The 12,801-nt window shown below is 43.2% G+C and overlaps 1 protein-coding gene across 1 annotated transcript in view; it reads right to left on the bottom strand.

Moving 5' to 3' along the window:
* The window catches only part of chst8 (carbohydrate (N-acetylgalactosamine 4-0) sulfotransferase 8), a 128,899-nt gene extending 118,466 nt beyond the window's left edge, over positions 1-10,433 (bottom strand). Inside the window, exon 1 of the mRNA XM_030377063.1 lies at positions 10,201-10,433. The gene's annotated coding sequence lies outside the window, so the exon portion shown is untranslated. The remainder of the gene's footprint in view (positions 1-10,200) is intronic.
* Positions 10,434-12,801: the final 2,368 nt, after the last annotated feature.

Raw genomic sequence — 12,801 nt, 5'->3', positions numbered from 1 at the left:
ACTCATTTATAGAATGGTATATAGAATAATTAATATAATTCAATAAAGAATAACTTAACTTTAATGATCATGACTATGTAGGATGTTGTTAAGGTTAAGGTTAAGGTTTAATGTTTGTCTTCCTCCCCTCATGTTTCCATTTCAGTTTAAACTGCTAATCTGTACCTTCCTTCCTGATTCCTTGAGACCGGTTTCTTTGATTCAATGTCTGTCGACTGATGTGTTGCATCAGTTAATTTTATAAGTTAATGTTTTTTTTTACCCCCTGGATTTTACATAGATTTTATTTGTATACATGATTCAGGGTAGAAAGAGAATGCTCATTTTAACCTGCATTGCCTTCTGTATAACAGCTAGATAACATTTCCATTCCAATCCAACACACCTTTTTGTCCAGATGTGTGGCATCACACTTTCAATACAAGTATTTGTCACTTGATCTGCTTGTTGCTATGGTTGGTGGGACAGCCTAGTTCTCCATCTGGCGGTATGTATGGCCCATAGGAAACAGTGCACTATATACTTGAAAAAGGCAGCAGGAAAATAACCATATTTACTTTCTCATTTATCCTCCTACAAGGTCGAACATGAACGGAAATACTCGTCATGATGCCTTGTAAATCATATTCCTTTATTTTGAAATGTTCCATTTAATATAATACAATCAGTTTCACAACAAAAAACAATCCACTTTATGTAGCCCTATAATGTATTTTGATGTATTGGCTCACCAAACAAAAGTGAGGAGATAAAAATCAATTTCACCTCCTAGCTTTTCCGAGAAATCTCATCATGAACCATTAGCTATGCTTAATGGTTTGCTATGCCAACATGTTTGGCTATCAGTGGTCACATCTTGCTTATGCAAGGCCCTAATTCGGTACCTCATTTCTACATGTGTGGTTTGTTATTTTTCCTGTGCATTACATTACAACCGTGATTCCAAAGCAATTACGATAAACACGTTTGTCATCAGCACTCAAACTCATTTTACATTGTAAGGCTTCACACAGAGGCCTGATTTTGTGTGTGTGTGTGTGTGTGTGTGTGTGTGCGTGTGTGTGTGTGTGTGTGTGTGTGTGTGTGTGTGCTTGTATTAGTGTTTGTGCCCGTCTGTGTGTGCTTGAGTGCAGGGCCGTAGCACCAAATCCTGGGCCCCTATACTATAGGTACTGATGGGCCCCCCTGCGACAGGTGGGGGGGGGGGGGGGGGGGGGGGGGGGGGGGGGGGGGGGGGGGGGGGGGGGGGGGGGGGGGGGGGGGGGGTGGGAGTTAAAAAGAAGAAGTAAAATAATTTTTTTTTTGTTTTTTGGTCATGGGCCCCCCCTCTGCCTTGGGCCCCCCCACAACTGTCCCCTTTGTCCCCGCAGTCCGACGGCCCTGCTTGAGTGTGTTTGTGTGCGTAAGAGTGTGTGTGTGTGTGTGTGTGAGCGTATGCATATGTGTATGTTTGTGCATGTATGTGTGTGTCCTGTGTTGTGAGTGTGTGCATTTGTGTGTGTGTTTGTGATAGCCACAGCATTATGTGGCTACTTGTGTGTCTGTGGTGTGTGTGGTGTGTGTGTGTGTGTGTGTGTGTGTGTGTGTGTGTGTGTGTGGTGTGGTGTGTGTGTGTGTGTGTGTGTGAGGGTCGGTGCGTGTGATGGTTTGGGGTCGTTAGGGACAAGAGGGGTCTGTGCAGGCAGGGTCCAGGTGCGAGCGGAAGATGGGGGGCTCAGTCTCCCACGGAACACAGGTAATGATTGTGCCAGCAGCAGCGGCAGGAGGGAGCTCATTCCACCGTCCTGGCTCCTCGGAGCAGAAGAGTTGTGATTTTGATTAGCGATTCAATGGTCCATGTAGGGGCGGTGGTGTTGCTAGGCAATGCACCAGGGAGTGGAGAGTACAGCAACAGAGTTTGAGTTTGAATGATGTGTCGTTAAGGTAAAACATCATTTCTTAACTCACGGTGATCACAACCGTTCAACCTCGCCTTAAATTACAGCTACAGATACCTTTGCCAGCATGATATCGTTGTGTGTTTGTTACCGAGATTGTGAATCAATCGGATGAGTTTAGAAATGGCTATTTGTTATTGAATCGATGATGCGAATCAATTGGCTATTTCCAGGTACCGGCAAACAATATTGTTGGTAAGGCAATAATAACGGAAGAAAGAACGTGAATGGAACGCGCTGGCATGGAACAGCCAGATCAACGGGGAAACTCTGCACTCCATCGATGTTTCTATTACCATTATTCATGAAAAATAAACATCAGTTACGACTACCAACGTTTGAAGGAAAATGGTTTCTATTGGAACCACATATACATAGACACATATTTACTATAAAGAACTATGAACAAAGCCAAGAATAGTGTTCTCTTAACATACTATAATACATTAAATATAGCATATTATATGACTGTACAGCTGAAACCACTCCCCAGTATCGTTGCTACTGGTGGATAAGGGAGCTCGACTGTAATTTATTCCACTGTAACACGGTGGCTACTGTACTGACTCAGACTTTACTCAAGCAGCTCGATTCAAGCATAAATGCAAATGAACACAATGCCGACTAGAGCTGCTTGCTGGTTTTGCTTCAGGAACCACATTAATGCCTTTCAACTACCCGGACATAACAAAAATTAATTAGGAACTACAAATAAGGGGAAATCTGATTGACTTCTGACACCCGTCTGACTGCATTAAAGCAGAACTTTAATTAATTCAGTCACACTTACTAAAACATTTGCACAAGTTGCGGAGTGATCATAAGGAACACATGAATACGAGAACAAATTTTTCGCATCGTGATTTCACAGTCATGCTCTAAATGTAATTTGTTTTAGCCAACCATAACCATGGTGATCAAGACAAAACAATTCAATGAACTTTGACACACTGTCGTTAGCATAACATGTTCGATACAAATCCGGACTTTGGGCCTCATCAATGGATACTCATCAATCCTAAAAGTTATGGGCTTGTACACGATGTCTGGGTCAAGAAAATATGTGTTTGCTGTACGGGGTTTGCGCAATTGTTTTCTGAAACTGCAAAATAGCACCAGGGAACGGTTGCGCCAGAACACGCCTCCTCCTTTCGCCGAACCGCCCCTTGGGGCACAAGATCATTCCCTTATTTACCGACTCATGGCAGTGGAGGGAAAAGAACGCTCTGCGCCAGTTACAAACTAGCAACGAAACATGCGCCAGTGTAGAAAGTAAATTGCGCCGGATGCAAGATAGGGCCCATAGTGTCACCGATCAGTTGAAAATCATCTGTTGTATTATTGAGGATTGGAGATCTGACGACATCAGTGTCCCCGAATCACCCCAACCGTAAAGGCAATTCACTTTCCCTTCAACGTGAAGCTATGCTCACGAGTGGATTCCCAAAGAACAAGAGTCATCCCAACAATCCAATGATTGGCAGGTTCCATGCTGTGCCACTCATTTGCTATTTCAATTACCAGTCTGGGGTCCTTGCGCATGACTTCAGCGTTAAGTAGCTCTTTGATGCAGTCATTAATGCCTTCACTCATTCTTTTTACACATGTGTACAACGACATAACATGCACAACAACACTTCAACGAATGTTTACAATTACGACAGTCACAACGGGATAGCGGTGGTGAATGTTAAAGACAGCGAGCATAAAGCTAGCCAACAATGAGGTATAAGTGGTTTTCAACAGGGTCACAACGGGATAGCAGCAGTGAATGCTTCAGAGAGCTAGAATAATACTAACGGTAGCAATCACAGCACAAAGCCGCGCAAGGCATTCCAGCATCCGACCATAGGATGGGGCTTGTGGGGGAAAAGTATCCCCCCAAGGTGATCCGTCCTCAGTTTTCCCCATAGGAAAGTTTTCCCTCACAAGGCCCAGTGGACACACACAACACAGGCCTAATGTATTGTCTATGTGGTCAGGGTGTATATCCCTCCTGAGAGGAATGTGTGCGGACAGTGGGCACAATTCATGCATGCAGTGACACAACCTCATGGAAGCGGCCTTGTTGTTGAATAGGCTCGCTTCCAACTGCCAGCGTTGCCCAGAGTGGAAATATGTTTGTGACGGAATAATACCATTAAAATGGTCCATTTCATGTGTGAAAAAAAAAGACCCTTTCATTCCTCTTCGAGTGTTTGAAGTTCATATTGTAAAAAGAACATCAAAGAATATGCATCTTGATATGCATTTTAGATTAAATCCAGTGGCAGTGATATTAATTCTTTGGATTTCCCAACCAACGTGAGAAATGATATTTCATATTTTAATGACTATCAACACTATATCAAATATCTGAACGCCTCACTAAATTGATACATCTGAGCAATTCTATAGTCGAATCAACCATCCAATATAAAATAATTATTTTTTTAAATTAACATCAAACCTCCCCAACACAATATTTTGTTACGGAAAGTGAAGTGAAGTTAATATGTGAGAAATATGATTTCACTCCGTGCAAACAGAGCTTTCCGTTCCTTTTGAAGTTCAATTCACAAAACATACTTTTTTTCAAAAGATAGCGCTTTGCGAACCCATCCTTCTCGTAGGGAAAACCCCAACATAGTTTATTTTAATTTGAACGAGAAATTCCTGAAAGCAATATTGCGTTTTTGTAAAATCTTTGAACAAACCAAACCAAGCGTACGCGTTTCCATCAAACTCTCCGAGCCTCTCTCTCCGATCAGATAACCGATGGGGGGGCTGAATCAAACACAAACACACAGCCAATCACACACTCCTGGCAGAACCAATCAGCAGCTTCTCTTCAGCAACACATGCAGCCCGTCAACGCAAAATTTCACTTGCCCTAGAAAAATGTTCCAGGATAAAGTTATTTATAGTCTTCATGTCTGATACCTTGTGAATCTCAGTAAATAAGTTAACAACATTGGCCGACAAACAAGGACACACAGACACACACAGCCATGTATCATTAATTAATAACGACTGCCTGCACGGGGAGTTGGGAAGGAGGTAGGAAACGGGAGGTGCTTGGATCACGTTCAAAGCGTGGCCAATTGTCTTTATTTATGACAGCCGCTGATCTCTGGTATGATTTAATGCTTTCTCCACGCTTTGGTGTTGGAGATTAGACATCCGTGTGGAAAATGAGCCATCAGCCGGCAGCACAGTGAGACGAGGACTGAGGAGGCTGTCAGGAGCACAGGAGCTGTTTATAAATAAATGTCATCGCACTTAGCCGATATTCTGCAGCAGAGAGGGGACGTCCATGCAGGAGTGTCGCTGCAATGGTGACTAAGTATTGGCTCTGTCTTGCTAACGGATGCGTCAGGCCTTTGACGTGACATTTTCAGGCTCTAATGACACATTATCATTTCAGTCAGCGCTCCCTGAAAAAGATCCCTCAGTTAAAGTTTATCGAGTAAATCCCTGTGAAAGTGATGCCAAATGTATTCTTCCCTTTGCATGACTTGAAGTAGATGTAAACAGACGTTTACAGCCGCATACATGTTGCGTCATGACATCATGGGCTCATTCTGTAGCATTTTAGTCCAGAAGCGTGTGTTCATTATGTTTTCTATTCTATCCATCCTTTTCCTCAACCAACTACAAAACTTTTCCAGTGGGGACAGCCACGTCGTGGGTAGAATTTGTGTTTTTGTACACGCTTGTTGGACCAAATTATGGATATCTCAGGAGCACCAGAATAGGGCGTCCTATACTGCTTGTTCAGTTCACAAACATCGCTGTTGTACTGTATGAGTATATTTCCAATCCTTTAGTCAAAATGTCAATTAAGGTTAATAAGTTTGACCTTTACGTTATATGCTAGGGGGAGAAATTCAAACCACCGTTGAACTGGCCTTAACTGGTTTTAAGAGTCAGCAAATTAGCCAGTAATTAAACGGAAACGGCATGTGTCCCTATTGTTTAGCAGACAGTGTGTATTAGGTGTTAGATCTGTTTGGCAGTGTCCTGACAAGCTGGTCTCAGACCTGCTCCCAGCGTAGACTCAGGGGGCGAAGGTAATCAGCCACGATCACACGCAATGATTCCAGTGTACATCACCTTGGACAAAATGTGACCAAGGGCTGTACTCTGCCACAAAGGGCAGCCACTTGCTCCTATGAGCTCACACTCATATTTCTATTTTCATACACAGGGCCTCTCCCAGGGGCACGATGGTCATTCAAGAAAATCTGATTAATAAAATGTTACCTTGTATGGAGGACTGGTTCCTTGACCTCATTCCGAGAAAGACCAAGGCTTCAACAAACCGATAACAATGAAACCACGACAATCTTCCAGAATCGTCTTGTGTACTTACCTTACCCCGTGTAACGGGATAAAAGAGAAAGAAAGAAAATGGAGCGGTCTGATTGTCAGCCGACATTACCTTGTTGTGAAGGATTTTTCAACCCCAATTCACTCGAGTGCCCAGCACGGTTTGACTCATTTGCGTTGAAGGATTTCATGTTTCAAAGCAAAGTGCTTTAACATTATGTTGCCTTCACTGTGGCTTCACCACCCAAGGTTGAGTTCGGCCCTTAGTGGTCCTTTGATCAGGGTCGCTGCATGCTCCAGTTTTCACCAACCTTAACTCATCATTATCCCAGTTAGCCTGAGGGACACGGCCTCCTCAAACGGCTGTGGAGACCGTTGCATGGACAGAGGTTCCAGTTGAAATACCCCTAATTGCGTAGGCTCTTCCCTAGTTCAACATACTGTGTTACAGAAACACAATTGAGGGCCGAATGAGGGAACCACAGCGGTCAAACGGAGTTGACGGGTTTGAATCCCAATGTCCGCAGACCACCTGTTGACTTCCCTGAGAGCAAGATGCCAAACCCCGACAAACTCATGTATCAATAATAAATGTCTGCTCAACGACTACAGTACACTTCATCCAGTTCAGTTGTAGGGGGTGAGCTGTAGTGTGATGGCAATGAGGTGAGGGATATTGTGACTAGAGATGGCTGGTGAACAACTCAACCAGAACATATAATAAAGGGACTGCATTTATGTCACACTTTAGTCCTAAGCACTTTACAATATTGCACAACGTTCACCCATTCATGCACACTTTCACACACAGACGTCAACAATGTGACAGCCAGCTTGATGGGAGCAGCTAGGGTTAGATGCCTTGCTCAGGGACACCTCGGCACTCAGCTAGAACTAGCAACCTTGCGGTTACCAGCCAACCCACTTTACCTCGTGAGCTACCGCCGCCCCGTAGGATGGGGAATTCATCAGATATGATGAATACCGTCCTAGTTAAGCTCGTCAGAGGAGGTTCTGGTCATTACATACAGCAGAGGGACGGTGTACACACCTCAGGAAATGGAATCGGCTGAACGGACAAAGAACATGAAAGAAGTAAAGAATATATTTGTTTTGTAGGGTCGTAATTATGCTCTTTGAGAGGTTATAATAAAAACACACACAGGCACACACCCACTGAGGATGCGCACAAGCAAAAGGTACTTAAATCCTAATATTTGTATGGACACACACACAGACACACACACACAAACATGCACAAACACACACACACACACACACTAAGGATGAGCACAAACACACAAACGCTAACAGCCATATACTAAAATCCTAATATTTGTTTGAACACAAACACACACACACACACAGCAATATACTTAAATCCTAATATTTTTATGACCCCTTCCCCCCCCCCAACACACACACACACACACACATACAGACAAACATATTTCCCCTTTATAATAATGTGAGAATGTTTGGTGAGCACATCACATCCCTGCAGTATCTGGCTGCAGCTCTGACAGCCTAGTCATCCAGGCTCTGGGATCACACACTTTGCACTAACTCGATCACACACACACACACACACACACACACACACACACACACACACACACACACACACACACACACACACACACACACACACACACACACACACACACACACCTAACTCATAAATCACACACACACACACACACACAAATACACACGCACACTATGCACGTACTCATAAATCACACACACACACACACACACACACACACACACACACACACACACACACACACACACACACACACACACACACACACACACACACACACACACACACACACACACACCCATAAATCACCCACACCCACCACCCCATACACACACAGACACACACAGGATTCACAAATGAACTTGCTAAATCTCGGGACAGACAGTAGGGAATCCTGTTTCCTTTGAGAACCTTGAACCTCGGCTGAACTCTCTGCTATTGGGCCGCCTGTACGTTCTTACACAGAGTCCTCCATTGTACACAAACACAAATACAAATCAATATGGCTAACACTAGAGTGTCCTTCTCCTTCTCCCTCGCTGGTCCCAGCCACATCCTCAAACAGGGGAGGAGTCGTAGCACACGCCAATCTAAACATCCTGCTGAAGGTCTAAAGTGTGTTTCGATACATCTCCATACATTCATAGGTTCTCTTGTTTCATCTCTGCTCTCTCTGACTGTCTCTCGCTCCCTTTGACTCTCTCTCTCTCTCTCTCTCTCTCTCTCTCTCTCTCTCTCTCTCTCTCTCTCTCTCTCTCTCTCTCTCTCTCTCTCTCTCTCTCTCTCTCTCTCTCTCTCTCTCTCTTCCCCTCCCCCGCCCCCCTCTCTCTCTAAAAAAACTATTTTTTTCCCTCATCAAAGAATATATATGGAACAGTGCATCATAAGGATGTTTCATGTTAGACGAACTATGGGATGATTCTAGTGGTAACCGTATGTCCCTTTACCTGGCCTCTATCTTCACTCAATTCATTTAACCTGTGACCATTTGGATAGGTGGCTCTTCCACGTCCCTTAATCAATTATTCTAGTAACGCATTCAAGAGCACTTTTGGCAATAAATCGCTGATGCTAATTAGAATGGAATCAGTGGAAAAGTTGAAACGGAGAACGGTGCCAGCGCAGTTCGGGTTCCTAACAAAGGCGATGGAAAGAACATGCTGTGACACACATCCACAAACACACACACGCACGCACACACACACACACACACACACACACACACACACACACACACACACACACACACACACACACACACACACACACACACACACACACACACACACACACACACACACACACACACACACACACGGTCAGAACCGAAGCAGAACGCACGTGTCCCATTCAGAGCTGCTTACGCCAAGTGCACAAAGCGCTCTGTTTTCATTAACCGATGTTGGAGTTCACCCCGAGCATAATTAGTAAGCAAGGCCAAAAAAGCACAAGTCCTTTGAGAGGTGTTTTTTTTTTGTTTGATGTAACAAATTTAGCCTGTTTAGTGGCTATGCAAGATGAATGGGCTATCATTAACACACACCATCTCCCAGCAAAGCAGTGATTAGTCGCAGGAGTCCGAAACTCACGGTTCTCCTCCTCGAAGACTTTAATAAAAACAACCAGGGGTTGGCCATTGCCAGTAGGACATGAACAGCATCTTCTCAAAATGCCTGCAAATCAGCAAACAAGATCAGCCCTCGAGTCAACAAGCTGATGAACCGGTCGTACGCCTCTCAGATTCAGGTCATTAAAAATAAACAAATCAAATGGGATTGAAGCAGAAGATGATGAATCTACGCAGACGTTAAGGATTCACTCTGTTTATCTTGTCTATCTGCAATCATATGCTACGATAAACACATTGCGTTACAGTTCATTCAGAATGTTCGAAGTGGCATTGTGTGTTATTGCTGTTGTTTTGTTTGTTGGCCAATAGTGAAACGATAGAATACAAAACAGTACACTGACCTGTTCATAATTTAGGACAATTGCTTGCAGTCTGCCCACACATTGTCGGATATGACCAATATATGATGCAGATTGTGCCACACAACGCTAGCTCATGTTTAGAAAAGTTGCTAGTTATCTTAAGCTTGCTAGGTAGGAAATGTGGCTATGTTATGTTACTAGCTGCTGTTATAAATGTTGCGAGTAAGCTCCAAATTCTTTTAGGAATTGTTGCTAGGTAGCTTAAGCTGCTGTAGGAAATGTTGCAAGGTAGCTCTAACTGCTCTCAGGAATATTGCTAGGTAGCTCTAGCTGCTGTTAGGTAATTTTGCTAGGTAGCACTAGCTGCTGTAGAAAATGTTGCTAGGTAGCTCTAGCTGCTGTTAGGAAAGGATGCTAGGTAGCTCTAGCTGTTGTTAGGTAATGTTTGTAGCAGACATCAGGTGGACTTACTGTTGCGCTGGGAGCTCTGGCAGGCCTGTGATGACGAGGTGACATTGCGTTGGTTTGGCATTATTTGCGACCTTTAAAGCATCCTTTGTATTAGTTTTGTCAAAGCACTCGTTGTAATTGTAGATAGATAGGAACTTGCTTAGCCTTTTCCCCCCATGTTGGTGGGGCTGGAGGACAACACATCCTTTTACGCCCTTTGGACAGTCAATAACATTCAGTCCCAAAGGGTCAAATTTACCACTTCACTGGAAGGAACTAGAAGCCACAAAAACAGGTTGCATTTGTTTTCTAACCATCCTCGGCCAGCAGGTGTTCTGCAGAACAATACATTACAAAGAGAAGGACCCCCACGGAGACTTTAAAATAAATAAGGAAAGAACCATGCTACCATTTTCAATGTCTCCAATTAACTCAATCTAAATTTAATTTAATTAAAAATGGATTTACAGCAAATCGTTTATTAAATATGCATTTCTGACAGCCTTGCATAACTGTAATTGATTATTGCTGGGAAGATTATCACTGCATGGGATGGCTTAATCAAATAACAGCCTGTGCATTATTAGCACTATATGGGTGTGCTTTAATGGCATATAGGGATTTAAGATTATCCCTGAGGGGAAAATGGTTTTACATCCGGCATTGACCGCCATCAGACAAACAATGAACAATAAGTACAATATTAAAATAACGTTGACCTTAATAACCTTAATAAAAAAGGCCAAATGAAGGACAAATTTGTTTTTAAGTGCATTGTCCAACACTTTGGCAGATTGTATCTGTGGGCATGATGAGGAATATGACACTCCTCCAAATGACATTCCTCCCAGCTACTCCAGGAGTGGCTCAGGACTGGGCCTTCTTCAAAGACCTAACCTTGAACAAATTAGGACTGTGATTCAAGGACTTGCCTTGAATTTCTGCCGCACACTTTGACATTACACTGCAATCTGTTTCTATTCGAGAGGGTAAGTGACCCGTACTAGCTGACCAAGGAGAATATGAGGACTGATTCGATATAACAGGACAACGTTTTTTTCATGGGGGTAATGTCAACATTAGAATGTCAAAGCATATGATGAAATCTTCGTAATGTCTACGTTGGTACAGTCGTTTGGCTTTAGAAGGACTCTAACTGCAAACCCAATGCTGTTTTTAACTAATATACACAATTCTGTGCAGGCAATGGTAACAAAACCATCAACTTGCACGTTTTAAGCCATATTGACTCTGTGTCCAGCATTTCAGGGTCATTCTAGTAAATGCAAGAATCTGGCAGAATTCGAATAGTTTCAAATGGTCTCTCCTCGATTGCTGTTGCAGATGGGGCTCAGTGGAGAGAGAACTTTCTATACGTCTCTGAAACGACTGCGATAGCAATTGAGGAAATATTGTGCAGCATATTTATGAGGGAGGGGGGGAAAAAGCAATTTCGTGAACTACAAAATCAAAATCTGGGCAAATAACAGAACATACAAGGCAAGAGATCAAGTGAGAGTAGTGTGTGTGTGTGTGTGTGTGTGTGTGTGTGTGTGTGTGTGTGTGTGTGTGTGTGTGCATGTGCGTGTGTGTGTGCGTGCTTCTGTATGTTTGTATGTGTGTGGGTTTGTGTTTGTGTGTGTCTGTTTGCTTGTGTGTGTGTGTGTGCGTGCGTGCCTGTGCATGTGTGTGTAACGTGGAAAATAAAGCATGCTGGGAAACACTCAAAAGAAACAAGTCAGCTTGGCTTGCACGCTTCACACATCGAGTTCAAAAATATCTTGTGTTGATGTGACAGTGAAATGATAAAGAGAGCCATTGGCCTGCATTTTCTCAACCACTTACCTACTTACAAGCATATTTTGGTTGTCATGATTTATGTTACCAGCTGCTAGGCTCCCATCCTTATGCAATGCTACCATATTTTCTTCAGTCACATGTTGTTTTATGTATGTTGTAACATGGTCAATTATAGTTTCAGTACTTGGATTCTGGAACAATTGTATTGTTGAAATGTGTGACGATGCATTGAAAATTAAACTTCACCTTCCATGGTACAAGAACCATAATTGTAATTGCCTTAACCTGGCTTTATTGTAAAAGACATGAAATTAAGTTTATTCAAGGTATAGTACATTTAAAAAATTTAACAGAGCCCTTAAGATGCATCCTAAAATGTTTTTTGCGGTGGTGTGTCTCCAATGCCTAACAGGGCAGTAAGCTACGTAATACATTCTGTACAGATAAATGATGTAAAGCATCATTACTTATTAAATGTGGTTCGTTTCTGTGGCCTTTCCACTGCTAAATCTGTGAGCCAATTAAAAGACAGAAAGAGTGAGCGGGAATTCACACTGGGGAGCAGCTGAGTCCCTTCCCCCCTGCTGCCCCTGTCCTCAGCTCTCCGCCTCGTTCAGAAGGGATACGGATTGAACTCAACTTTAAAAAATGTATTCTGTGATAAGCCAATGGACACGCGAGGAATAATGTCTCCCCCCAGCCGGATTTTGGAAGGGCATCATAACCTGTGACTTTACAAAAAAACAAAACACTAAAAACTCGACGGATCCAACCACTATGGGCAATCGTGCCGCTCTCTAAATGTGTTCAGTGGTCGTTCAG

Source organism: Gadus morhua, chromosome 14, assembly GCF_902167405.1.
Source record: "Gadus morhua chromosome 14, gadMor3.0, whole genome shotgun sequence".
NCBI lineage: Eukaryota > Metazoa > Chordata > Actinopteri > Gadiformes > Gadidae > Gadus > Gadus morhua.
The sequence above is the reverse complement of the archived record's forward strand: the minus strand, read 5'-3'. Positions and strand labels throughout refer to the sequence as shown.